Raw genomic sequence first — 25,666 nt, 5'->3', positions numbered from 1 at the left:
CACCCCAAACCTAGAAGCCAATGGTATCCAAATCACCCTTAAAAACCAAAAAATAAACATCATAAACATCTACCACTGGCAACAACAGAAAATCCAACCGGAGGATCTAAACATACTCACAAAGATAGGCAACAAATCTACCATCTTTCTAGGAGACTTCAACGCCCACCACCCTTCCTGGGGCACGGGAGATAAACTAGATAATCACGGCAAACTAATATCAGAATGGATAGAAACAAATAATTTAGTACTACTAAATAACAACCAACCTACCAGATACGACAAAAACAATAAAAACATGTCGGCTATCGACCTAACCATATGTACAGCAGACTTAGCTCAAAGTACCCAATGGGAAGTTCACGACGCCCCCCTAGGAAGTGATCACTTCCCCATAAACATAACCATAGGAAACACTAACGTCCCAAATCAATCCGAAAGTTCAGAACCTAAATTTAACTACAACCAGGCTAACTGGGATAAATTCCAAGACATATGCAACCAAGCTAACCTAGTAGAACTAGAAAATAGTGACCCAGAAATATATTGCCAAAACCTAACGGACTTCATAATAAACGCAGCCAAAAGCGCAATCCCCTTTAAAAAACCCAATAAATCGGGTAGGCCCTCTGTACCCTGGTGGAACGAGGAAATAGAACTAACTAGACAAAAACGTAAAACAGCCTTCAACAAAGCCAAACGCGACCATAACCACATACCAGTAGCTCACCAACTAAACCACCAGGTACAAAACCTAGTTAAAATAGCAAAAACTAGAGACTGGAAAAAATTCTGTGAGGGATTAAACAACCGTACAGACGCCAGAACGGTCTGGCGTAAAATCCACGCCGTTAGAGGCCTAAAACGTCACCAAAAGACACCTAACATAAATAACTCAACAACCCCTAGCGAAAAAGCAGACAACCTAGCAAACCACTTTTCGGCCACAAGCAGTAATAACAATTTCAGTGACAAATTCCAACTAAAACTTAAAACAGAAACCAAACCTAGCCAAGACCCAAATAATGACGCCCTAGAAATAAATCAGCCGTACACAATAGAAGAACTCAATTATGTACTCCAAAATAGGAAAAAGGGAACAGCCCCAGGACTAGACCTAACCTCCTACCAAATATTAAAAAAACTCCCCCCTAAATTACTCCAGACACTACTCAAACTATATAACCTAATCTACATAAAAGGCCATGTACCAACCCCCTGGAAAGAGGCGCTAATCATACCTATTCCCAAACCCGGTAAACCAACCAACCAAGCTAACTCTTATAGACCAATCTCTCTTACTTCCAACCTTTGCAAAGTAATGGAATCCATGGCCAAAAATAGACTTCAACACTATCTATCTCAAAATAACATAATAAACTCAGATCAAAGCGGTTTCACTCCTGGCCGCTCCACCCTAGATAACCTCGCTCGTCTCGAACAGGATATTAAAACCGGTCAACTAAACAAACAATACACAACAGGCATCTTTCTGGACTTCTCTAAAGCCTTTGATATGGTATGGCATAACGGATTAATCCAAAAACTTAAAAAAATAGGACTTAAAGGTCAAATCGTAAACTACATCCAAAGCTTCCTCCAAAACCGCAAAATTACAGTGGGTATAGACCAGGCCTTGTCAGAGCAGTGTCCCCTGGAAAACGGCACCCCTCAAGGCAGCATTCTTAGCCCCACACTTTTTAACATAATGATAAACGACCTATTTGATGGCTTATCCCCCAAAATAAACACCTCAAAATTTGCGGATGACGGAGCCCTATGGATCCGCTCCAAAAGTATCTTAACATCTCAGGACTTACTACAAAAATCCCTAAACAAAATACAAAACTGGGCAGACAAATGGGGCTTCTCCCTAAACTCCGAAAAAACGACAGGAATAGTATTCAAACACAAAAATATGAGACGGGCCTCCCCTCTCCTCAAACTAAACAATAAACCAATCATATTTCAAAAGCAAACTAAATTCCTAGGTCTAATCTTCGACGAGCATCTCTCCTGGGATGCTCACGTCCAAAACCTAACCACCAGATGTAGCAAAGATCTAAACACACTAAGATGCCTAACCGGCTCCAACTGGGGAGCCTCTAAAGATACCCTCCTCAGCCTCTACACATCCCTAATCAGATCTAAACTAGACTACGGCTGTGCCATATACGATACCCTAAACGAAACCCTAACCAAAAAACTAGATTCAATACAATATCAAGCCCTCAAACTAGTAACACGTACTCAACATGGCACCTCCCTCACATCACTTCAGGCCCTTACAGGAGAAATGCCACTAAATTTACGTAGACAACACTTAACACTAAACTTCTGGGCAGCATCTCAATCAAACCCCCTTCTCCAAAACATGCTAAACCAAAACATACGTCCCCAAAACCAGGCACTAACTAGAAAACACCCTCTACTCACCCCAATATCCCAACGAATAATAAACTACCATAACGAACACCAAATAGGAAACCAACAACAAAACTGCAAACAATCAAACGTATTCACCCCAAAACTTAAAATCCCCAAAATAGACACATCCCTAGCCAACACAATAAACAAACAAACCGACCCAAACCTAGCTAAAAGCACATCACTAGCTTACATCCATCAAAAATGGCCAAATTGGTGTCACATATACACAGACGGATCCGCTGATCCGATCACAAATCACACAGGTTTCGGAGTCCATATAGCCCAACCAGTCAAAAATACTCAATCCTTCCGACTCCCAAACAACCAATCTATATTCACCGCAGAGCTCATGGGTATCGCCACGGCGCTCCACAGCCATCACACCAAAAACCAAAAAAAAATCTTAATACTCTCAGACTCACTAAGCGGACTTCAGGCCCTCCAAAACAAAAACACCAAAAACCGCCCCAAATTAATAAACCAAATTCTCAAAAGCGTAAACAAACTAACAGAGGCAGGCAAAAACATACAACTTATCTGGATACCAGCTCACGTAGGAATTTACGGGAATGAAAACGCAGACAGAGCCGCAAAACAATCCCTAAAAATACCAGACATAAGCCTTAAGCTACCAATATCTAAAGCAGAAATCAAAAGTATAAACAAACGTAAAATCACCCAAAAATGGCATAACCTCTATCAAAACACAAAAACCCAAATCCTAAAAACCCTCAAAAAACCCCTCACCAAACCAAAAATCCTCCATCCCTCCAAAAAAATCGATAGAATAATCACCAAACTCCAAACAGGACACACCAAACTAAATAACCACCTTCTAAAACTAAAAAAACACGCAAACGGGAAGTGCCCACACTGCACTCACCCAGAAACAATAGACCACGTACTACTACATTGCACCCACTACCTCACACAACGTACAACATTACAAACCAACCTAAATCCAAATAACGCTCTTACCTTAGAAGCAATCCTTAACCCCCAAAATAAAATAGAAAACTTCAAAGCCCTAGGCATTTACCTAACCAAAACAGAACTAATTAACCGTATTTAAAACTTCACTAAACCACCAACACTAAACATCCAAAAAACATCAACTCACCCCCACACACTCCCTTAGTCCCAACCACTCCCCCAAGGCATGTATTCCAAATCTCAAAATTTCAAAACTTTATATAAGCAACCACTAAACCCCCCTCCTTGGTTGCACTCCTCTCGCTACCACTTTTATACCACTAAATGGCCCGGCCGGGCCCGTGTGCGAAATACGCTCCAGTCGGAAAGCGCACGTAAAATCTCCTAATATAAGTAAGTAAGTAAGTTTCAGGCATACTTACCTGGCACAGGCTTAACAGTGATCCGCAAGGCTGTGGGCCCGGGGCGAGACCTTTCCATTGCACATCGGCTTGGTTGACCCCTGCGATCATCCCAAATGTGGACGACTCGGGTGCGCAATTTATAAGTGTGGGGGACTGCGTTCGCGCTCTCCCCTGGAAAAAACAATCAAAAATAGAAATGCCTTTTTTTCATTCTGTTTGTCTATCATGACATGTTCAGTTGTTGTTGTTGTTGTTGTTGTTGTTGTTGTTGTTGTTGTTGATGATGATGTGTTTATTTTGCTGAGTAGCTCCCAAGGAGAAAGATAGGACCCGGAAGGAAACTTGGGTGTTGACATGGAAGTTACCTCCCCTGGGTACCTGGCGCAAGGTGCATGTCTATGCAGCCTAAAATGCAAATAAAGCCATTTCCGTCTCGTTCTTCCTACCAATAATCTTTGCATAAAGCGAACGGGTGAATGTAGTGCCATGTACAGGGAAGTATAAAAATGTTTGAACTGAAATGGAATATATGTGAAGTTTTGCTTACAAGACACCTGAATGAGGTGATGTGTATGTTTGTAGTGATGGTTAGGAAGCTGCAGTTTCAGGCATACTTACCTGGCACAGGCTTAACAGTGATCCGCAAGGCTGTGGGCCCGGGGCGAGACCTTTCCATTGCACATCGGCTTGGTTGACCCCTGCGATCATCCCAAATGTGGACGACTCGGGTGCGCAATTTATAAGTGTGGGGGACTGCGTTCGCGCTCTCCCCTGGAAAAAACAATCAAAAATAGAAATGCCTTTTTTTCATTCTGTTTGTCTATCATGACATGTTCAGTTGTTGTTGTTGTTGTTGTTGTTGTTGTTGATGATGATGTGTTTATTTTGCTGAGTAGCTCCCAAGGAGAAAGATAGGACCCGGAAGGAAACTTGGGTGTTGACATGGAAGTTACCTCCCCTGGGTACCTGGCGCAAGGTGCATGTCTATGCAGCCTAAAATGCAAATAAAGCCATTTCCGTCTCGTTCTTCCTACCAATAATCTTTGCATAAAGCGAACGGGTGAATGTAGTGCCATGTACAGGGAAGTATAAAAATGTTTGAACTGAAATGGAATATATGTGAAGTTTTGCTTACAAGACACCTGAATGAGGTGATGTGTATGTTTGTAGTGATGGTTAGGAAGCTGCAGTTTCAGGCATACTTACCTGGCACAGGCTTAACAGTGATCCGCAAGGCTGTGGGCCCGGGGCGAGACCTTTCCATTGCACATCGGCTTGGTTGACCCCTGCGATCATCCCAAATGTGGACGACTCGGGTGCGCAATTTATAAGTGTGGGGGACTGCGTTCGCGCTCTCCCCTGGAAAAAACAATCAAAAATAGAAATGCCTTTTTTTCATTCTGTTTGTCTATCATGACATGTTCAGTTGTTGTTGTTGTTGTTGTTGTTGTTGTTGTTGTTGATGATGATGTGTTTATTTTGCTGAGTAGCTCCCAAGGAGAAAGATAGGACCCGGAAGGAAACTTGGGTGTTGACATGGAAGTTACCTCCCCTGGGTACCTGGCGCAAGGTGCATGTCTATGCAGCCTAAAATGCAAATAAAGCCATTTCCGTCTCGTTCTTCCTACCAATAATCTTTGCATAAAGCGAACGGGTGAATGTAGTGCCATGTACAGGGAAGTATAAAAATGTTTGAACTGAAATGGAATATATGTGAAGTTTTGCTTACAAGACACCTGAATGAGGTGATGTGTATGTTTGTAGTGATGGTTAGGAAGCTGCAGTTTCAGGCATACTTACCTGGCACAGGCTTAACAGTGATCCGCAAGGCTGTGGGCCCGGGGCGAGACCTTTCCATTGCACATCGGCTTGGTTGACCCCTGCGATCATCCCAAATGTGGACGACTCGGGTGCGCAATTTATAAGTGTGGGGGACTGCGTTCGCGCTCTCCCCTGGAAAAAACAATCAAAAATAGAAATGCCTTTTTTTCATTCTGTTTGTCTATCATGACATGTTCAGTTGTTGTTGTTGTTGTTGTTGTTGTTGTTGTTGTTGATGATGATGTGTTTATTTTGCTGAGTAGCTCCCAAGGAGAAAGATAGGACCCGGAAGGAAACTTGGGTGTTGACATGGAAGTTACCTCCCCTGGGTACCTGGCGCAAGGTGCATGTCTATGCAGCCTAAAATGCAAATAAAGCCATTTCCGTCTCGTTCTTCCTACCAATAATCTTTGCATAAAGCGAACGGGTGAATGTAGTGCCATGTACAGGGAAGTATAAAAATGTTTGAACTGAAATGGAATATATGTGAAGTTTTGCTTACAAGACACCTGAATGAGGTGATGTGTATGTTTGTAGTGATGGTTAGGAAGCTGCAGTTTCAGGCATACTTACCTGGCACAGGCTTAACAGTGATCCGCAGGGCTGTGGGCCCGGGGCGAGACCTTTCCATTGCACATCGGCTTGGTTGACCCCTGCGATCATCCCAAATGTGGACGACTCGGGTGCGCAATTTATAAGTGTGGGGGACTGCGTTCGCGCTCTCCCCTGGAAAAAACAATCAAAAATAGAAATGCCTTTTTTTCATTCTGTTTGTCTATCATGACATGTTCAGTTGTTGTTGTTGTTGTTGTTGTTGTTGTTGTTGTTGTTGTTGTTGATGATGATGTGTTTATTTTGCTGAGTAGCTCCCAAGGAGAAAGATAGGACCCGGAAGGAAACTTGGGTGTTGACATGGAAGTTACCTCCCCTGGGTACCTGGCGCAAGGTGCATGTCTATGCAGCCTAAAATGCAAATAAAGCCATTTCCGTCTCGTTCTTCCTACCAATAATCTTTGCATAAAGCGAACGGGTGAATGTAGTGCCATGTACAGGGAAGTATAAAAATGTTTGAACTGAAATGGAATATATGTGAAGTTTTGCTTACAAGACACCTGAATGAGGTGATGTGTATGTTTGTAGTGATGGTTAGGAAGCTGCAGTTTCAGGCATACTTACCTGGCACAGGCTTTGCAGCGATCAGCAGGAAAGTATCGAGCAGTAATATATTTTTTCCAAACAGGTCTACGGGCGGGCAGGACATCTTGTCCTTTGTCTTCGGACTCCCCCCATCTCGTATTGTGCATCATGGCAGCCATTATAAGCTCAGGTAATGGCCCCAGGAAATCCGAGACAACACCCAGCATCAGGAGAAGGGTCGTCAAGTTGGATTTTGTTGGCCCGGAACGGTTTTCCGTAACAAGGTACAAGCTCTTCACCTTCCTGTATGGATTCCTTGGAAACAGTATCAATAGACTGACGAGGAGGGATAAAGCCACAGAATGGTTTTTAACTTTGGATTCAGAGGAGTTGGCTGAAGAGCTCCACGAAGAAGGTTTTAAAGAGTTGTCACCAAAATTGAGTGTTTACTTCTCCCTCATCAACAAAGTGAGAACATCTGTGAGAGTTCATTGGCTACCTGAAGAATACGGATGTGCATTTTTGACAAGATTCTTTGCGGACTATGGAAAAGTTATAAATGTGGAGGAAGACGTTAGCAAAGAGGAGTTTGACAAGGGCTGCTTTATGGGATCATATAATGTGCTCTTAGAGATGAACTATGAAGACATTGCTTTGATCCCTCACCTTGTGAATATCACTGGACGAAGTAGTGCCTTTCCTTTATTGTTCACATTGGCCGGAAGAACCCCCCTTTGTCTGAAATGTCATGAGGTAGGACATGTCAGAAAGGAATGTTCAGGGAGTGCTAAGATGCAAGCACAAGTTACCTCCTATCGGCCTGCCCGGAAATCATACTCTGAAGCAGTGACTAACAATAAACAGGCAAGCACCTTTAGAGATGATGAAGAAGAAATTGAGAAGGAGATGAAGGAGATGGAGGAAGCAGCAGCAAGGGAGGATTGGTCACTTCAGAACCCAACAGAGGAGAAGGAGAAGGAGAAGGGGACTCAGCCTCCAGATGAAGAACCCATTCAGACAGGGCCAGTTCACACTGGGTCTTCAGAACATGTGCCAGTAATTCAGGTTCCATGCGACCAGCCAACACCGGATTCCAAAATGGACACTGATATCCCAGAAGGACATAGAAAACGACCGTTGTCTCCTAGTAGACACAATTACTCAGCAGCTAAAATGGTCAAGGACACCATGGAGGACGCACACAGAAGAGAACAATTAAACTGGGGGATGACTGCGCCTGGAAAGGATATAGACACAGACTCAACCGGAAGTCCGGGCAGTGTTACCACTTGATACCAGTTTTGTGTTTTGTGATTCTATGTTGACGATATGGAAACGCCCCCGGACAATGATTCTGAATATTGGATACTGTATTGACGGCTCTGAGCCGGGATTCTATAGTGCGGTACGTATATTAAAATCATGTATATATTTTGTTGTTAACTATCGATATATGCAATTTTATATGAAGGGGGGGCTTCATGTTATGTATATACGTTTGAGTCAGTTTTAGTACTCTCATATCACTAAAAATGTATAAATTTGCAACAATAAATTGTGCGGGGATGAGGGGCTTGACCAGAAGGCGTGTGTTATGTGAAGAATGGAAGAGAATGAATGTGGACATTTTATTTATACAAGAAAGTCATGTGGCAAGTGTGAAAGAAGGAGAGACTGTAGAGAAAGAATTTGGATGTAAAGCCTTCTGGAGTTTTGGGACAGGTAATGCACGTGGGGTTGGTATCTTACTCTCAGAAAAGTTAAATTATAAAATTGTTAAATTTCATTATGATTTTGATGGCAGGCTCTTTGTTTTAGATATTGATATTGATAATAATTCGTTTAGATTCATAAACGTATATGCTCCTAATTATTATACAGATAGGCGGGATTTCCTGTTATCATTAGAACATTACTTTGTTACTCGTCGCCTTGTTGTTCTCGGGGGAGATTTTAATTTCGTTTTATCAACTGTTCTAGATAAAGTGGGGGGGAACCCAAAATGTGGTACAGGGGGGGCAACGATTCTAAATCGTTATCAAAATTTATACAAATTAATAGACCCTTTTCGGGAATTATATAAAACTAAAGTTATGACAACATGGCGAGGTGGAAATGTTAGCTGTCGGCTAGATCGATTTTATATCTCTGCTCCATTAATACCGGCTGTCAAAAGTTGTGATGTTCAGCCATGTTCCATTTCTGATCACGATTATTGTGTTCTAGGTTTGGAGGTTGTTGATTGCATCTCTGTAGGACCTGGTTATTGGAAATTTAATAATTCCTTGCTCAAAGACAAATCATTTGTGTCGGAATTTCAGAAATTTTGGGAATGTTTACATGTTCAGACTGATTTGTCTCTTTCGGACTGGGATAGCTTTAAAGCTCAAATTAAAACTTTTGTTTTGGGGTATGGAAAAAAGTCAGCTGCCAATAAAAGACAGATTTTACAGCAGCTTCAAAGGCGATACAGAGATCTGCTAACTGCAGAAAGTCAGAGGCCTGGGGAGTATGTAGAGCAGTTAAAAGCGGTCAAATCACAACTTTATGACTTTCATTATGATAAGGTACAAGGAAGTGCAATCCGCTCCAGAGTGCAAGTCTTAGAAAATAATGAACAACCATCTAAACATTTCTTAAAGTCGGAATTTAAGCGCTCTGGAGATAAAATCATTCGTGTTTTGGAGAATGGTTCAGAAATCTATGACAAAAATGATTCTATTCGTAACTATTGCAGGGAGTTCTATGAAAACTTATATACCCCTGAGGAAATTGATGATTTTTACTGTTCAGAATTCATTGAGGACTTGCCTTTCTTGGATAGCGCTTCAGCTGATAGTCTGGAGGGAGCTGTGACAAAAGAGGAGATTTTATTGTCTTTAAAAGGGATGGATAACAATAAAGCCCCAGGGTTGGATGGTTTAAGTAAAGAGTTTTACATAACGTTTTGGCCACTATTTCAAGATATTTTTGTACACATTTATAATTTATCAATAAAATTGGGTACTCTTAGCAATTCACAAAAACTAGGATGTATTTCTCTGTTATGTAAGGACCCTAAAAATCCTCAATTGTTACGAAATTGGCGCCCTATTAGTCTGTTAAATGTAGATTACAAAATATTATCTAGAGTTGTACAAAACCGGTTGTCATCAGTTATTGCTGAGATCGTGCATCCTGATCAGACATGTTCTATCAGAGGCCGATCAATAGCAGACAACATACATCTTCTACGAAATGTAGTAGATTATGTGGAGCAAAAAGGAGATTCTGTGGCCTTCGTTTGTCTTGATCAAGAGAAGGCTTTTGATCGGGTAAATCATGAATTCATGTTCAAGGCCTTACATCAGTATGGGTTTGGTCCAGAGTTTATCAACCTGGTCAGCCTCTTATACAATAATGTACAAAGTACAGTGTTGGTTAATGGTAATCTCTCGGATACATTCCCCGTTAGGAGGGGGGTCAGGCAAGGCTGCAGCCTAAGCCCATTGTTATATGTTTTAGTTTTTGAACCTTTTGCCATTAAAGTAAGGAATGATAAATTAATCAAGGGCATAAAAATCCCCGGTGTTAACGAAGAAGCCAAAATATCAGCCTATGCTGATGACGGGACTGGTATTTGTGTGAATGAGAGGAGTGTCAGACGTTTACTTCAAGTGAGTGAGTGGTATGCTCGTGGTACTGGTGCTCGTTTGAACATGGCTAAAACCAAAGCCATATCTTTTGGGAAATGGTGTTCTTCGGCCGACCACCCTTTTGGTATATCATGGCCCGACTCATGTAAAATTTTGGGGGTAGTTTTTGGTAAGAATGTCACTTCTGATGATAATTGGAACAAAATTTTAACCAAATTCCACGGGGTTCTAAATTTTGCATTTAAAGACAGATTTTTATCAGTGTATGGTAAATCTGTAATCTGTAACGTCATGGCCATGTCAAAGTTGTGGTATGTTGCATCTGTATTGCACATGCCCAAGCACTTTGTTGATATTTTCACACGAGTAGCATTTGACTTTTTTTGGGAATCCCATCTATTTGAACCTCTCTCTAGGACTATCTTATATAATAATATAGATGTTGGAGGTGTTAACTTTCCCCATATTCCTTCTCGTCTGCATGCTTTACGTCTTTACCATTTATATAAAATCATTAATAATAGTCAGTGTAAATATTCCTGTTTTGCGCTCTACTGGATTGGCTTTTCACTGAAGCATATCAAACCTGAATTCGCTTCAAATTTAAAGCCACACTCTGCATATATCCCTCCCTATTACAAAAAAGTGTTAGACTCATATAGATATTTTAATTCGTTATATCCTGATTATGATTGGAGTGTCCCTGTAAAAAGTGGTGTATTTTATAAACTGTTGATTGCCCATGTATGTACAGAGCCTGCTATCTTTAAATATTTTTCTAATGTACAATTTAAATCTGCCTTCACATTGCTCAACGACTCATTCATAGATCCCCTTGTTAAAAATTTATCCTGGCGTCTTCTTCATGACATTGTCCCAACTAACTTTACTCTTTTTTGCAAACGACATTCCCTCATAAAAAAATGTACTTTTTGCAATGAAAATGAGTCTGTTGAGCATCTATTTTACAATTGTAATATGGTCTCTACTTTGTGGAATATCGTCAGCAAATGGGTTTTGGATTTATCTTTTGGCTTGATGGATTTAAATGCTAATAAGATTAGGTTTAATCAGTTATCCTTTTGTCATTGCAAATATCGGAAAAGCGTCATGGTGTACCTGGTGTGTTTGGCCAAGCATCAGATTTGGGTTGATAGGTGTCATGTAAAAAATGGTAGGAAAGGGGTGACAAAGGAAAGTATTGTCGCCCATTTTTTGGAAAGGTTACGATTTCGTATCGTAGTTGACAAAGCCCGTTTGCCTGACAATTTATTTAATCTTTACTGGGTGCAGTGTTCATTGTTCTGCACCGTCAACAATAACAAGGTGGAATTTACATTTTAATTGATAACTATAAAGACTGTTTATGAAGAATATCATATATATTATTATATTATTGTATGTACTTTCCACCTTTAGTTTTGTAATCACCCCGACATTATAGTCTACCATCCCATGTGAAAATAGGTTATATGGATAGACTATTAGGACCCAGGCACCTTTTCTTTTAATCATCATTCCTTTCTTCATCGCCATTTTCATTTAAAGTATGTTTTATCATGTCCATTGCTATCCTTCAAGGTGCCTGGGGAGCATTGTTCTTCGGGCCATTTAAATGTAAATAAACTTTATTAAAAACAAAAAAAAACAAAAAAAAACAAGGCTGTGGGCCCGGGGCGAGACCTTTCCATTGCACATCGGCTTGGTTGACCCCTGCGATCATCCCAAATGTGGACGACTCGGGTGCGCAATTTATAAGTGTGGGGGACTGCGTTCGCGCTCTCCCCTGGAAAAAACAATCAAAAATAGAAATGCCTTTTTTCATTCTGTTTGTCTATCATGACATGTTCAGTTGTTGTTGTTGTTGTTGTTGTTGTTGTTGTTGTTGTTGTTGTTGTTGTTGTTGTTGATGATGATGTGTTTATTTTGCTGAGTAGCTCCCAAGGAGAAAGATAGGACCCGGAAGGAAACTTGGGTGTTGACATGGAAGTTACCTCCCCTGGGTACCTGGCGCAAGGTGCATGTCTATGCAGCCTAAAATGCAAATAAAGCCATTTCCGTCTCGTTCTTCCTACCAATAATCTTTGCATAAAGCGAACGGGTGAATGTAGTGCCATGTACAGGGAAGTATAAAAATGTTTGAACTGAAATGGAATATATGTGAAGTTTTGCTTACAAGACACCTGAATGAGGTGATGTGTATGTTTGTAGTGATGGTTAGGAAGCTGCAGTTTCAGGCATACTTACCTGGCACAGGCTTAACAGTGATCCGCAAGGCTGTGGGCCCGGGGCGAGACCTTTCCATTGCACATCGGCTTGGTTGACCCCTGCGATCATCCCAAATGTGGACGACTCGGGTGCGCAATTTATAAGTGTGGGGGACTGCGTTCGCGCTCTCCCCTGGAAAAAACAATCAAAAATAGAAATGCCTTTTTTCATTCTGTTTGTCTATCATGACATGTTCAGTTGTTGTTGTTGTTGTTGTTGTTGTTGATGATGATGTGTTTATTTTGCTGAGTAGCTCCCAAGGAGAAAGATAGGACCCGGAAGGAAACTTGGGTGTTGACATGGAAGTTACCTCCCCTGGGTACCTGGCGCAAGGTGCATGTCTATGCAGCCTAAAATGCAAATAAAGCCATTTCCGTCTCGTTCTTCCTACCAATAATCTTTGCATAAAGCGAACGGGTGAATGTAGTGCCATGTACAGGGAAGTATAAAAATGTTTGAACTGAAATGGAATATATGTGAAGTTTTGCTTACAAGACACCTGAATGAGGTGATGTGTATGTTTGTAGTGATGGTTAGGAAGCTGCAGTTTCAGGCATACTTACCTGGCACAGGCTTAACAGTGATCCGCAAGGCTGTGGGCCCGGGGCGAGACCTTTCCATTGCACATCGGCTTGGTTGACCCCTGCGATCATCCCAAATGTGGACGACTCGGGTGCGCAATTTATAAGTGTGGGGGACTGCGTTCGCGCTCTCCCCTGGAAAAAACAATCAAAAATAGAAATGCCTTTTTTTCATTCTGTTTGTCTATCATGACATGTTCAGTTGTTGTTGTTGTTGTTGTTGTTGTTGTTGTTGATGATGATGTGTTTATTTTGCTGAGTAGCTCCCAAGGAGAAAGATAGGACCCGGAAGGAAACTTGGGTGTTGACATGGAAGTTACCTCCCCTGGGTACCTGGCGCAAGGTGCATGTCTATGCAGCCTAAAATGCAAATAAAGCCATTTCCGTCTCGTTCTTCCTACCAATAATCTTTGCATAAAGCGAACGGGTGAATGTAGTGCCATGTACAGGGAAGTATAAAAATGTTTGAACTGAAATGGAATATATGTGAAGTTTTGCTTACAAGACACCTGAATGAGGTGATGTGTATGTTTGTAGTGATGGTTAGGAAGCTGCAGTTTCAGGCATACTTACCTGGCACAGGCTTAACAGTGATCCGCAAGGCTGTGGGCCCGGGGCGAGACCTTTCCATTGCACATCGGCTTGGTTGACCCCTGCGATCATCCCAAATGTGGACGACTCGGGTGCGCAATTTATAAGTGTGGGGGACTGCGTTCGCGCTCTCCCCTGGAAAAAACAATCAAAAATAGAAATGCCTTTTTTTCATTCTGTTTGTCTATCATGACATGTTCAGTTGTTGTTGTTGTTGTTGTTGTTGTTGTTGTTGTTGATGATGATGTGTTTATTTTGCTGAGTAGCTCCCAAGGAGAAAGATAGGACCCGGAAGGAAACTTGGGTGTTGACATGGAAGTTACCTCCCCTGGGTACCTGGCGCAAGGTGCATGTCTATGCAGCCTAAAATGCAAATAAAGCCATTTCCGTCTCGTTCTTCCTACCAATAATCTTTGCATAAAGCGAACGGGTGAATGTAGTGCCATGTACAGGGAAGTATAAAAATGTTTGAACTGAAATGGAATATATGTGAAGTTTTGCTTACAAGACACCTGAATGAGGTGATGTGTATGTTTGTAGTGATGGTTAGGAAGCTGCAGTTTCAGGCATACTTACCTGGCACAGGCTTAACAGTGATCCGCAAGGCTGTGGGCCCGGGGCGAGACCTTTCCATTGCACATCGGCTTGGTTGACCCCTGCGATCATCCCAAATGTGGACGACTCGGGTGCGCAATTTATAAGTGTGGGGGACTGCGTTCGCGCTCTCCCCTGGAAAAAACAATCAAAAATAGAAATGCCTTTTTTTCATTCTGTTTGTCTATCATGACATGTTCAGTTGTTGTTGTTGTTGTTGTTGTTGTTGTTGTTGTTGTTGTTGTTGATGATGATGTGTTTATTTTGCTGAGTAGCTCCCAAGGAGAAAGATAGGACCCGGAAGGAAACTTGGGTGTTGACATGGAAGTTACCTCCCCTGGGTACCTGGCGCAAGGTGCATGTCTATGCAGCCTAAAATGCAAATAAAGCCATTTCCGTCTCGTTCTTCCTACCAATAATCTTTGCATAAAGCGAACGGGTGAATGTAGTGCCATGTACAGGGAAGTATAAAAATGTTTGAACTGAAATGGAATATATGTGAAGTTTTGCTTACAAGACACCTGAATGAGGTGATGTGTATGTTTGTAGTGATGGTTAGGAAGCTGCAGTTTCAGGCATACTTACCTGGCACAGGCTTTACAGCCATACGGGAAGTATCATCTCCTTCAGGAGTTTTGAAAGTTTTTCATGTGACATTTTGTATACTGACTCTTAACATTTTACAGGTCTACGAGCGGGCATCAGTCTCTGTACTGTGCGACTTTAATTAGTCTCCCCTCATTCAACATGTCCTACACTGCTGCTGTAAACGCTGGACCTATTCCAGAGGAGTTTATTGACAAAGAGGTTGAGAGCAGAACCGTCCGGATTTTCACTACTGCAAGGGTTTTTACAGTGCAAGAGTATGTTCATCTCCTCAAGTCAGCTGTGCCAGACCTTTCCTTGGACCGCTGTTCGGGGATTTGGAAAACAGAACAATATGGACAAGTGTTTCTTACTTTGGGATCAACAGAGGAAGCAAAGCGTTTAACGGATCTTCAAAGTGTTGTGTTTGGGAATGACAGGATCTATTTCTACGAGTATGGACGATTTATCATTTCCCTTAGGATCCACTGGCTTCATGCTACGGTGAAATCTTCGTTTGTTCAGGACTATTTCTCCAAGTTTGGAAAGGTTATCGAAGTGTTGCGGGAATATGTGGAGGTGGACAACACAAAAGTTTTCTCAGGTGTGCGAATTGTAAAAATGGAGTTGACGGAAGAAGAAAAAGAAATGATCCCACACTTAGTCAGATTCGGAGATAAACAATCAATGCTGATAACGGCCCCTGGAAGATCCCCAATTTGTTTAAGATGCCATTCTCTCGGTCATGTCAGAGCAAAATGCCCAGGTACGAGTTCTTCTGAAATTGCTGCTAGGGAAAAACGGAGGAGAGATCAAACTTTCTCGTTGGATGTGGAAAATGTTCCGGAGGATGAAGAAGAAGATGATGATGATGATGATTTGGAAAGTGTTCGAAGTATGAAGCAGACCAGTGAAGATCTGGTCATTACTGTTCCAGTTGAGGAGAAAGATGTAGCTACAGCATTAACCACACAGAAGCAAGTTGACGATTCAGAAGGAAAGAGAAAACAACCTTTGCAACAGGAGAAGGCAGATGAAAACATAAAGAAGAAAAAAAGTGAGACAGGGACTAGACCAGAACAGACTCCAATGATGGATATAGAACAGATTGACACATCTAAGAAGGTTGCTCAACCACTGCAGACTATGACTAGTAAAGTGAGACTGATTCGAGAAAAAGACTCTGACCGCCCAGTTGTTCAGACAAATCCTGAGGAAATTGAAAGATTTAAGAAGGATTTACAGAGAAAAGGAATGACAGAGAAAGAAAGTAATTTATATGGAAATGCATTGCATCTGGCTTTGTTGTCAAAAGGTGAAAAACAGAAACTTCCTATCAACCGTTCTTCTTTTGTGTATGAGGTCAGTGTCACTGAAGATGACATCATGAAATTTTATCAAACCCAAGTGACTTTAAAGATGCCTTTTTGAACGTATAACAGATACATTTCCGTCTTTAAAAAGTAAAATGTTAGTGGCCATCACCTCAACTCTGTGATATCCTATTTTATTTTGTCGAGGTGATGGTCAAAGCACTGTCTGCAATTGTACAAGTTTTCGGGAATAAACTTTATTAAAAACAAAAAAAAAAAAAAAAAAAAAAAAAAAAAAAAAAAAAAAAAACAAGGCTGTGGGCCCGGGGCGAGACCTTTCCATTGCACATCGGCTTGGTTGACCCCTGCGATCATCCCAAATGTGGACGACTCGGGTGCGCAATTTATAAGTGTGGGGGACTGCGTTCGCGCTCTCCCCTGGAAAAAACAATCAAAAATAGAAATGCCTTTTTTTCATTCTGTTTGTCTATCATGACATGTTCAGTTGTTGTTGTTGTTGTTGTTGTTGTTGTTGTTGTTGTTGTTGATGATGATGTGTTTATTTTGCTGAGTAGCTCCCAAGGAGAAAGATAGGACCCGGAAGGAAACTTGGGTGTTGACATGGAAGTTACCTCCCCTGGGTACCTGGCGCAAGGTGCATGTCTATGCAGCCTAAAATGCAAATAAAGCCTTTTCCGTCTCGTTCTTCCTACCAATAATCTTTGCATAAAGCGAACGGGTGAATGTAGTGCCATGTACAGGGAAGTATAAAAATGTTTGAACTGAAATGGAATATATGTGAAGTTTTGCTTACAAGACACCTGAATGAGGTGATGTGTATGTTTGTAGTGATGGTTAGGAAGCTGCAGTTTCAGTTGTGTCACAGGTCCCGTACTGTACACAACCCTCCGCGCCTACCAAGCTCGGTTCGCTCACCAGCTTAAACTGCACGGCTGTCAATCACCCAGGCCCCTGGGACTGACAAATATGAACTTGGAAATGGAGATGGCGGACTTATGTCCAGAAATTACAATTGTTGAGAGTTCGCCCAACTCTCAAGAGAACCAGCCCAGTTCTCGAAAGGGTCAGCCCAACCCAAATGAAGGGAATCCCTTCACTCTGGTCACGAGAAAAACTGCCAAAAAAACAGCCAACTTGACTTATAGTCAAGCCGCGCTAAATGTCCCTGACCGTTTTCAGGATAGATTCACGTTCTCAGGAACTAAAAACAAAGAAAATATTGATTATAGTGCCCTATGGTCTCAAGGCATGCTTAAACGCAAACAGCCTCAATCTAGCCCACCTAAGGCTAAAATGGTACAGAAACGACAAAAAATGGTCTCATCAGAATCAAAGACACAACAAAATAGAAGACCACAAACCAAATGGGAAAAAGTAGTCTTTAGCGCAGACTTCTCCCAAGATCTTAATAAGATCCTAACAGCTCAAGATATTGCCAAAGAGCTGAAGCACAAAAATATTATTCGAATAAATAAGTGTGGAAGAGGGTATGTTGTTGTCGGGGACAACCTCACAGAGTCAATTGATATGCCCAAAAGCATAAACGGGATCAAACTAAAATGGGATACCCCAAAGTGGCTTAGCAATGTCAGAAGTGCGGTACATCTAGACAAAAAAATTAATGACGACGAGCTTTATCAAATTGTCTGTCAAGCCCAAAAGAAAGTCACTCAACCTACAATCCTGTCGGCATTCAGGATCAAATCAATGGGCACAAACAACACACGAGTAGTAATACTCACATTACTTGGACAGTCAGTCCCCGGCCACCTTAATCTAGGTGGCAAGGACATAGAAACCATGCCATACAGGAAAAGGCCAACCCAGTGCACAAACTGTATGCTCTATGGACATACAAAAACATCATGTAACCAGCCACCCAAGTGCAAAAACTGTTCCCGAGTTTCTTGCAAAGAAAACTGCAACACATGGTGCACAAACTGCAGGAAAGAGGGTCACTCATCCTTGGCGCCGAAATGTCCTAAACGCTTGCTCATCAGCAAACGTATAAATAAAATACCTACTCAGCAATCTGAATCCAAATCTATTCAACCCACTGAGGTCGAAAAAACCCAAGCGACTACTGATCACTCTACTGAGCAAACAATGGAATCTGTGAGCACTGAGCAAACAATCGAAACTGTGAGCACTGATCCGCCTACTCACAGGCACAAAGCCACTGCAAAACGCAAGGGAAAAAAGACCCAAGCTTCCCAATCAAACCCCATGCCTTCTAATCCTCAAACTGAGGAACACAGCAAACGAATCAGTCAGGCAAAGAAAACACCAGCTCATGGTACACAAAAGGCTCAGAACACAAACAAAGTTGTAGAGTTCATTGCCACGGCATTGATCCAAATTACAAGCAGAAAAATGAGTGTCAAAGCCAAAGCCACCTGCATCCTCAAACTGGCTTCCAAAATAATGAAATACAAAGGAACAAAGAAACAGTTCCTAAATAGGGTATGCCCTAAAACTCAATAAGCGCTCATCTATAAATTATCATGGACTTGCTTTTACTACAGTGGAACGCAAATGGCCTTAAGAGCCACGGCAATGAACTGACTGCACTCGTCAAAAAAAAGGTGATCAAGCCTCATGTCATTCTAATACAGGAGACTAAACTCAGTGAAAAAGCCAAATTCACACTACCTGGGTATACCCAATATAGAAAAGACAGAAAAAGACTTATGCCAGGCAATAAGGGAGGAGGACTAATCACCTTTGTCCACGACAGCTGTACCTCCAAAAAAATTGAAGCAAATGTAGGGAACCTTGAAACCCAAGTAATCTCCCTAAAACTGGCAAATGGCAACGAATTACGCATAGCTAACATATATCACAGGGTTACCCATGAAACGAACATGGAAGAGCTAACAAGACTAGCTCAAATAGTAGGCAAAAATGGGATAATCCTTGGTGACTTTAATGCCCACAGCCCTCTTTGGGAAGACAGGAATGATTCATGCAAATATGGCAAAATGGTAGAGAAATGGGTTGAGGACGACAATCTCATAACTCTGAACAACGGCAGTCACACGCGTTATGACCAAGTCCACAACACGTGGAGTTCAATTGATCTCACAATTGCCACCAAAAACCTCGCCTCACATTGCCAATGGCAAGTCCATGACGACACTTGGGGAAGCGATCACCTTCCTATACTCACCTACATAGGTAGCCCACCACAATTAGAGGAACAGCCCAATCCTCAGCCCACATGGGACTATGCAAAGGCTGACTGGCCTAAATTCAGGAAGGAATGTGTATCATTCAAGTCCTCAGAAATTGCCTCGGATGATCCTGATCTTTTTTGCCAAAATCTCACCTCAGCAATTATTGCCGCAGCTGAAAAATCAATTCCAAAAAAAGACCACAAAACTGGCAAAACGCCGGTACCATGGTGGAACAGGGAAATAGCAAAAGCTAGGAGAGTGAGAAAGAAAGCCCTAAATAGGTCAAAAAGGGATAAATCAGCCTTTGCCCAAGTCCGAGCAGCCAGGACGAAAGTAAGACAACTCATAGACGATTCTAAAAAAGAGTCATGGCAGACCTTCTGCAAATCCCTTAATGAGAAAACAAATGCTAAAACAGTCTGGAGCAAAATACACGCAATCAGGGGTAAGCGTAAACCCACAAAAATTCCCAAGTTAGCCAACGCCCATACAGTCAAAGAAAAGGCCAACATTCTAGCTGAGCACTTCTCATCTGTCAGCAGCAACACAAATTGCAGCGAAGAATTCAAACAGGCAAAAATGCTTATGCCTAAGATCTCAAAACGGCCGCAAAGCAAGCATCTGGTATACAATATACCATTTACTGTGACAGAGTTTGATGATGCGATACAACATAGAAAAGGCACAGCACCTGGTCTTGACACAACCAGCTACGAGATATTGAAAAACCTACCTGATCAAACCAAAGGCTTACTCACTGAGTTGTATAACACGATATGGTCCAAAGGAGAAGTCCCAAAAGCATGGAAACATGCTGCGGTTATCCCGCTGCTAAAGCAAGGGAAAGACGAAGCCCTACCAAACTCTTATCGACCGATCTCACTCACCTCAAACATGTGCAAAGCCATGGAAGCCATGGTTACAAAAAGGCTCATGCATCATCTTGAAACTGGCAACCACATAAAACCTGACCAAAGTGGCTTCAGGAAGGGACACTCGTGTCTAGATCATATTCTAAGACTGGAAAATGAAATAAAAAAAGCCCAGTTAAACAGACAATACCTAGCCGCAGTATTTCTGGACTTCAGCAAAGCCTTCGACATGGTATGGCATGACGGACTCCTCTCAAAACTATCACAAAATGGAGTTGAAGGGAACATGGCAAACTTCATAGACAGCTTCCTGCAAGACAGGTCGCTTTCAGTTAAAATAGGGAACAATCGATCGGATCCTATGGCACTGGACAATGGCACGCCACAAGGCAGCATTATAAGCCCAACCCTGTTTAATATCATGATCAATGATCTTTTTGACCATGTCAACTCTCCTACCCAAACTTCTAAGTTCGCTGATGACGGAGCAATATGGGTAAAGCACAGAGATATCTCACAAATCAGAAAAAAACTCCAGTCAGCCCTGGACGGAGTAGATCAATGGTGCAATAAATGGGGATTCACCCTTTCAAGTGAAAAAACTGTTGGAGTTCTATTCAAACGCCGGGGGAAAGATGCTATGATACCCCGTGTCTCCATAAAAGGCAAACCTATCAAATTCGAAAAATCTGCAATATTTCTTGGAGTTATCCTTGATCAACACCTCACTTGGCGCAAGCATATCGAATATGTGGAAAACAGATGTCAAAAAGACCTGAACGTATTACGGGCAATTTCAGGCACATCTTGGGGCACATCGAGGGACACTCAGCTGGACCTCTACAAAGCTCTTATCAGATCAAAAATTGACTATGGTTGTGAGGCTTTTCACTCAGCATCAAATACTGTCTTGAGGCGACTAGACAGAATACAATACAAAGCCCTAATACTGGCCACAGGCGCAGCGACAGGCACCTCACTAGAAGCACTACAAGTAGAAACGGGAGAACTCCCATTGAAACTAAGACGAGAGCAGGCAATATTATCGTTCTGGGGACGAACATCAAACCCTTTGGTTAAAAAGATATGGCAAGACAAAAACGCTCGAGATGAGGCCCTAGCTCGAAAAAATCCCTCACTAAAGCCATCTGGGATATTAGTACGTGAACTCATTCGAAGTCACAATTGCGATGACATTCAGCCTCCAGAAAGTCACTACAAAGGGTTACACCCTCCCTGGACTTTACAAACTCCCAAAGTTGACACTGCTTTAACATCAGAAGTCACTAAAAGAGAAAACCCAACCCTACTACGTTCAGTAGCTATCACTAAAATTCAAACTACCTGGGACAGCTGGGCCCATATATACACTGATGGATCCAAGAATCCTATCAACAACAGTGCTGGTTACGGGATCCATATCCACAGCTCCAAACCCCAAGCACATTCAGTTCGCTTGCCCGATGGTCAGTCAGTATTCACGGCTGAATTGGAGGCAATTCATCATGCACTCAAACTCATACCGGAACTCCCGGAAGCAAAGGCAGTCGTCCTATCAGAATCGCTAAGTGCACTTCAGGCCATCAGTGGAAGAAACTCAAACTCCAGGCCAAACACAGTCAACAATATTCTATACGAATATACAAAACTATCGGACCAAGGGCAACAGGTGGAGCTGTGTTGGATCCCCTCTCACATAGATATTCATGGAAATGAAAAAGCAGACTCACTGGCGAAGCTAGCTCTAGACAAAGCGGATATACAGCCTATTCCCTTTAGTAAACTAGAGATAAAAAGCAAAATCAAAGCCTCCATAGCAAAAAGATGGCAAACCCAATGGGACGCAAGTAAGATCGGCAGATGGCTATACAAAATTCAACCCAAGGTCCAACAAAAGCCAAACTCATACTCAAATGAAAGGAAAATTGAAACTGCTATCTCACGCCTCAGACTTGGTCACAAAAAGCACTATGACAAGGTTTGTTCATCTTGCAATCAGGCTGAAACCATTGACCACCTGTTACTAGAATGTCAAGACCATGCCCCGGCCCGGGCTAGGTTAAAACAAGAATTGCAGTTAGATCCGCTATCTGTCATAGATCTCCTAAAGCCAAGAGATGCAATAGCGAAGGCCAAACTAACTCTATTTCTGAGAGATGGACAGCTGCTCGAACGTATATAAACAGAGCAGCCAAGGATAAAAATGAAATCATATCAATATAAGAAAATAGAAATCATATCAATGCAAAAACAGAAATTATGTGAACACCGAACTCACAATAGATATGTGAACCCTTCTCACACACAGGAGTCCCAAAGAGGGACAGGTCAGCCGAAATTGCCTAGGCAGAAGGCGACCTCTTAAACACCTAATGCAACAACAACAGTTTCAGGCAGGAAGCTCTAGACAAAGCGGATATACAGCCTATTCCCTTTAGTAAACTAGAGATAAAAAGCAAAATCAAAGCCTCCATAGCAAAAAGATGGCAAACCCAATGGGACGCAAGTAAGATCGGCAGATGGCTATACAAAATTCAACCCAAGGTCCAACAAAAGCCAAACTCATACTCAAATGAAAGGAAAATTGAAACTGCTATCTCACGCCTCAGACTTGGTCACAAAAAGCACTATGACAAGGTTTGTTCATCTTGCAATCAGGCTGAAACCATTGACCACCTGTTACTAGAATGTCAAGACCATGCCCCGGCCCGGGCTAGGTTAAAACAAGAATTGCAGTTAGATCCGCTATCTGTCATAGATCTCCTAAAGCCAAGAGATGCAATAGCGAAGGCCAAACTAACTCTATTTCTGAGAGATGGACAGCTGCTCGAACGTATATAAACAGAGCAGCCAAGGATAAAAATGAAATCATATCAATATAAGAAAATAGAAATCATATCAATGCAAAAACAGAAATTATGTGAACACCGAACTCACAATAGATATGTGAACCCTTCTCACACACAGGAGTCCCAAAGAGGGACAGGTCAGCCGAAATTGCCTAGGCAGAAGGCGACCTCTTAAACACCTAATGCAACAACAACAGTTTCAGGCATACTTACCTGGCACAGGCTTAACAGTGATCCGCAAGGCTGTGGGCCCGGGGCGAGACCTTTCCATTGCACATCGGCTTGGTTGACCCCTGCGATCATCCCAAATGTGGACGACTCGGGTGCGCAATTTATAAGTGTGGGGGACTGCGTTCGCGCTCTCCCCTGGAAAAAACAATCAAAAATAGAAATGCCTTTTTTTCATTCTGTTTGTCTATCATGACATGTTCAGTTGTTGTTGTTGTTGTTGTTGTTGTTGTTGTTGTTGTTGTTGTTGATGATGATGTGTTTATTTTGCTGAGTAGCTCCCAAGGAGAAAGATAGGACCCGGAAGGAAACTTGGGTGTTGACATGGAAGTTACCTCCCCTGGGTACCTGGCGCAAGGTGCATGTCTATGCAGCCTAAAATGCAAATAAAGCCATTTCCGTCTCGTTCTTCCTACCAATAATCTTTGCATAAAGCGAACGGGTGAATGTAGTGCCATGTACAGGGAAGTATAAAAATGTTTGAACTGAAATGGAATATATGTGAAGTTTTGCTTACAAGACACCTGAATGAGGTGATGTGTATGTTTGTAGTGATGGTTAGGAAGCTGCAGTTTCAGGCATACTTACCTGGCACAGGCTTAACAGTGATCCGCAAGGCTGTGGGCCCGGGGCGAGACCTTTCCATTGCACATCGGCTTGGTTGACCCCTGCGATCATCCCAAATGTGGACGACTCGGGTGCGCAATTTATAAGTGTGGGGGACTGCGTTCGCGCTCTCCCCTGGAAAAAACAATCAAAAATAGAAATGCCTTTTTTTCATTCTGTTTGTCTATCATGACATGTTCAGTTGTTGTTGTTGTTGTTGTTGTTGTTGTTGTTGTTGTTGTTGTTGTTGTTGTTGATGATGATGTGTTTATTTTGCTGAGTAGCTCCCAAGGAGAAAGATAGGACCCGGAAGGAAACTTGGGTGTTGACATGGAAGTTACCTCCCCTGGGTACCTGGCGCAAGGTGCATGTCTATGCAGCCTAAAATGCAAATAAAGCCATTTCCGTCTCGTTCTTCCTACCAATAATCTTTGCATAAAGCGAACGGGTGAATGTAGTGCCATGTACAGGGAAGTATAAAAATGTTTGAACTGAAATGGAATATATGTGAAGTTTTGCTTACAAGACACCTGAATGAGGTGATGTGTATGTTTGTAGTGATGGTTAGGAAGCTGCAGTTTCAGGCATACTTACCTGGCACAGGCTTAACAGTGATCCGCAAGGCTGTGGGCCCGGGGCGAGACCTTTCCATTGCACATCGGCTTGGTTGACCCCTGCGATCATCCCAAATGTGGACGACACGGGTGCGCAATTTATAAGTGTGGGGGACTGCGTTCGCGCTCTCCCCTGGAAAAAACAATCAAAAATAGAAATGCCTTTTTTTCATTCTGTTTGTCTATCATGACATGTTCAGTTGTTGTTGTTGTTGTTGTTGTTGTTGTTGTTGTTGTTGTTGTTGATGATGATGTGTTTATTTTGCTGAGTAGCTCCCAAGGAGAAAGATAGGACCCGGAAGGAAACTTGGGTGTTGACATGGAAGTTACCTCCCCTGGGTACCTGGCGCAAAGTGCATGTCTATGCAGCCTAAAATGCAAATAAAGCCATTTCCGTCTCGTTCTTCCTACCAATAATCTTTGCATAAAGCGAACGGGTGAATGTAGTGCCATGTACAGGGAAGTATAAAAATGTTTGAACTGAAATGGAATATATGTGAAGTTTTGCTTACAAGACACCTGAATGAGGTGATGTGTATGTTTGTAGTGATGGTTAGGAAGCTGCAGTTTCAGGCATACTTACCTGGCACAGGCTTAACAGTGATCCGCAAGGCTGTGGGCCCGGGGCGAGACCTTTCCATTGCACATCGGCTTGGTTGACCCCTGCGATCATCCCAAATGTGGACGACTCGGGTGCGCAATTTATAAGTGTGGGGGACTGCGTTCGCGCTCTCCCCTGGAAAAAACAATCAAAAATAGAAATGCCTTTTTTTCATTCTGTTTGTCTATCATGACATGTTCAGTTGTTGTTGTTGTTGTTGTTGTTGTTGTTGTTGTTGTTGTTGATGATGATGTGTTTATTTTGCTGAGTAGCTCCCAAGGAGAAAGATAGGACCCGGAAGGAAACTTGGGTGTTGACATGGAAGTTACCTCCCCTGGGTACCTGGCGCAAGGTGCATGTCTATGCAGCCTAAAATGCAAATAAAGCCATTTCCGTCTCGTTCTTCC

General features: G+C 42.3%; 13 non-coding genes and 2 pseudogenes across 13 annotated transcripts; all 15 read left to right on the top strand.

Annotated features, from left to right (window-relative positions):
• The first annotated feature begins 3,777 nt into the window (after positions 1–3,777).
• On the top strand, positions 3,778–3,941 carry LOC125379414. The gene has a single exon (XR_007220774.1). It is a non-coding gene; the product is annotated as a U1 spliceosomal RNA (small nuclear RNA).
• Positions 3,942–4,377: 436 nt separating this feature from the next.
• Positions 4,378–4,541, top strand: LOC125379413. The gene has a single exon (XR_007220773.1). It is a non-coding gene; the product is annotated as a U1 spliceosomal RNA (small nuclear RNA).
• A 424-nt stretch (positions 4,542–4,965) lies between these two features.
• On the top strand, positions 4,966–5,129 carry LOC125379412. The gene has a single exon (XR_007220772.1). It is a non-coding gene; the product is annotated as a U1 spliceosomal RNA (small nuclear RNA).
• Positions 5,130–5,559: 430 nt separating this feature from the next.
• On the top strand, positions 5,560–5,723 carry LOC125379411. The gene has a single exon (XR_007220771.1). It is a non-coding gene; the product is annotated as a U1 spliceosomal RNA (small nuclear RNA).
• A 430-nt stretch (positions 5,724–6,153) lies between these two features.
• On the top strand, positions 6,154–6,317 carry LOC125379566. Its single transcript, XR_007220925.1, has one exon. It is a non-coding gene; the product is annotated as a U1 spliceosomal RNA (small nuclear RNA).
• A 5,694-nt stretch (positions 6,318–12,011) lies between these two features.
• LOC125379592 lies at positions 12,012–12,149 on the top strand (annotated as a pseudogene).
• A 450-nt stretch (positions 12,150–12,599) lies between these two features.
• On the top strand, positions 12,600–12,763 carry LOC125379410. The gene has a single exon (XR_007220770.1). It is a non-coding gene; the product is annotated as a U1 spliceosomal RNA (small nuclear RNA).
• Positions 12,764–13,183: 420 nt separating this feature from the next.
• Positions 13,184–13,347, top strand: LOC124124109. Its single transcript, XR_006859394.2, has one exon. It is a non-coding gene; the product is annotated as a U1 spliceosomal RNA (small nuclear RNA).
• Positions 13,348–13,774: 427 nt separating this feature from the next.
• Positions 13,775–13,938, top strand: LOC124124110. Its single transcript, XR_006859395.2, has one exon. It is a non-coding gene; the product is annotated as a U1 spliceosomal RNA (small nuclear RNA).
• Positions 13,939–14,368: 430 nt separating this feature from the next.
• Positions 14,369–14,532, top strand: LOC124124112. The gene has a single exon (XR_006859396.2). It is a non-coding gene; the product is annotated as a U1 spliceosomal RNA (small nuclear RNA).
• Positions 14,533–16,595: 2,063 nt separating this feature from the next.
• On the top strand, positions 16,596–16,733 carry LOC124124105 (annotated as a pseudogene).
• A 6,682-nt stretch (positions 16,734–23,415) lies between these two features.
• Positions 23,416–23,579, top strand: LOC125379409. Its single transcript, XR_007220769.1, has one exon. It is a non-coding gene; the product is annotated as a U1 spliceosomal RNA (small nuclear RNA).
• Positions 23,580–24,018: 439 nt separating this feature from the next.
• Positions 24,019–24,182, top strand: LOC125379408. Its single transcript, XR_007220768.1, has one exon. It is a non-coding gene; the product is annotated as a U1 spliceosomal RNA (small nuclear RNA).
• A 448-nt stretch (positions 24,183–24,630) lies between these two features.
• Positions 24,631–24,794, top strand: LOC125379574. Its single transcript, XR_007220933.1, has one exon. It is a non-coding gene; the product is annotated as a U1 spliceosomal RNA (small nuclear RNA).
• A 439-nt stretch (positions 24,795–25,233) lies between these two features.
• On the top strand, positions 25,234–25,397 carry LOC125379407. Its single transcript, XR_007220767.1, has one exon. It is a non-coding gene; the product is annotated as a U1 spliceosomal RNA (small nuclear RNA).
• Positions 25,398–25,666: the final 269 nt, after the last annotated feature.

Source organism: Haliotis rufescens, unplaced genomic scaffold (assembly GCF_023055435.1).
Source record: "Haliotis rufescens isolate VD_foot unplaced genomic scaffold, xgHalRufe1.0.p SCAF_14, whole genome shotgun sequence".
NCBI classification, from domain to species: Eukaryota; Metazoa; Mollusca; class Gastropoda; order Lepetellida; family Haliotidae; genus Haliotis; species Haliotis rufescens.
The sequence above is the reverse complement of the archived record's forward strand: the minus strand, read 5'-3'. Positions and strand labels throughout refer to the sequence as shown.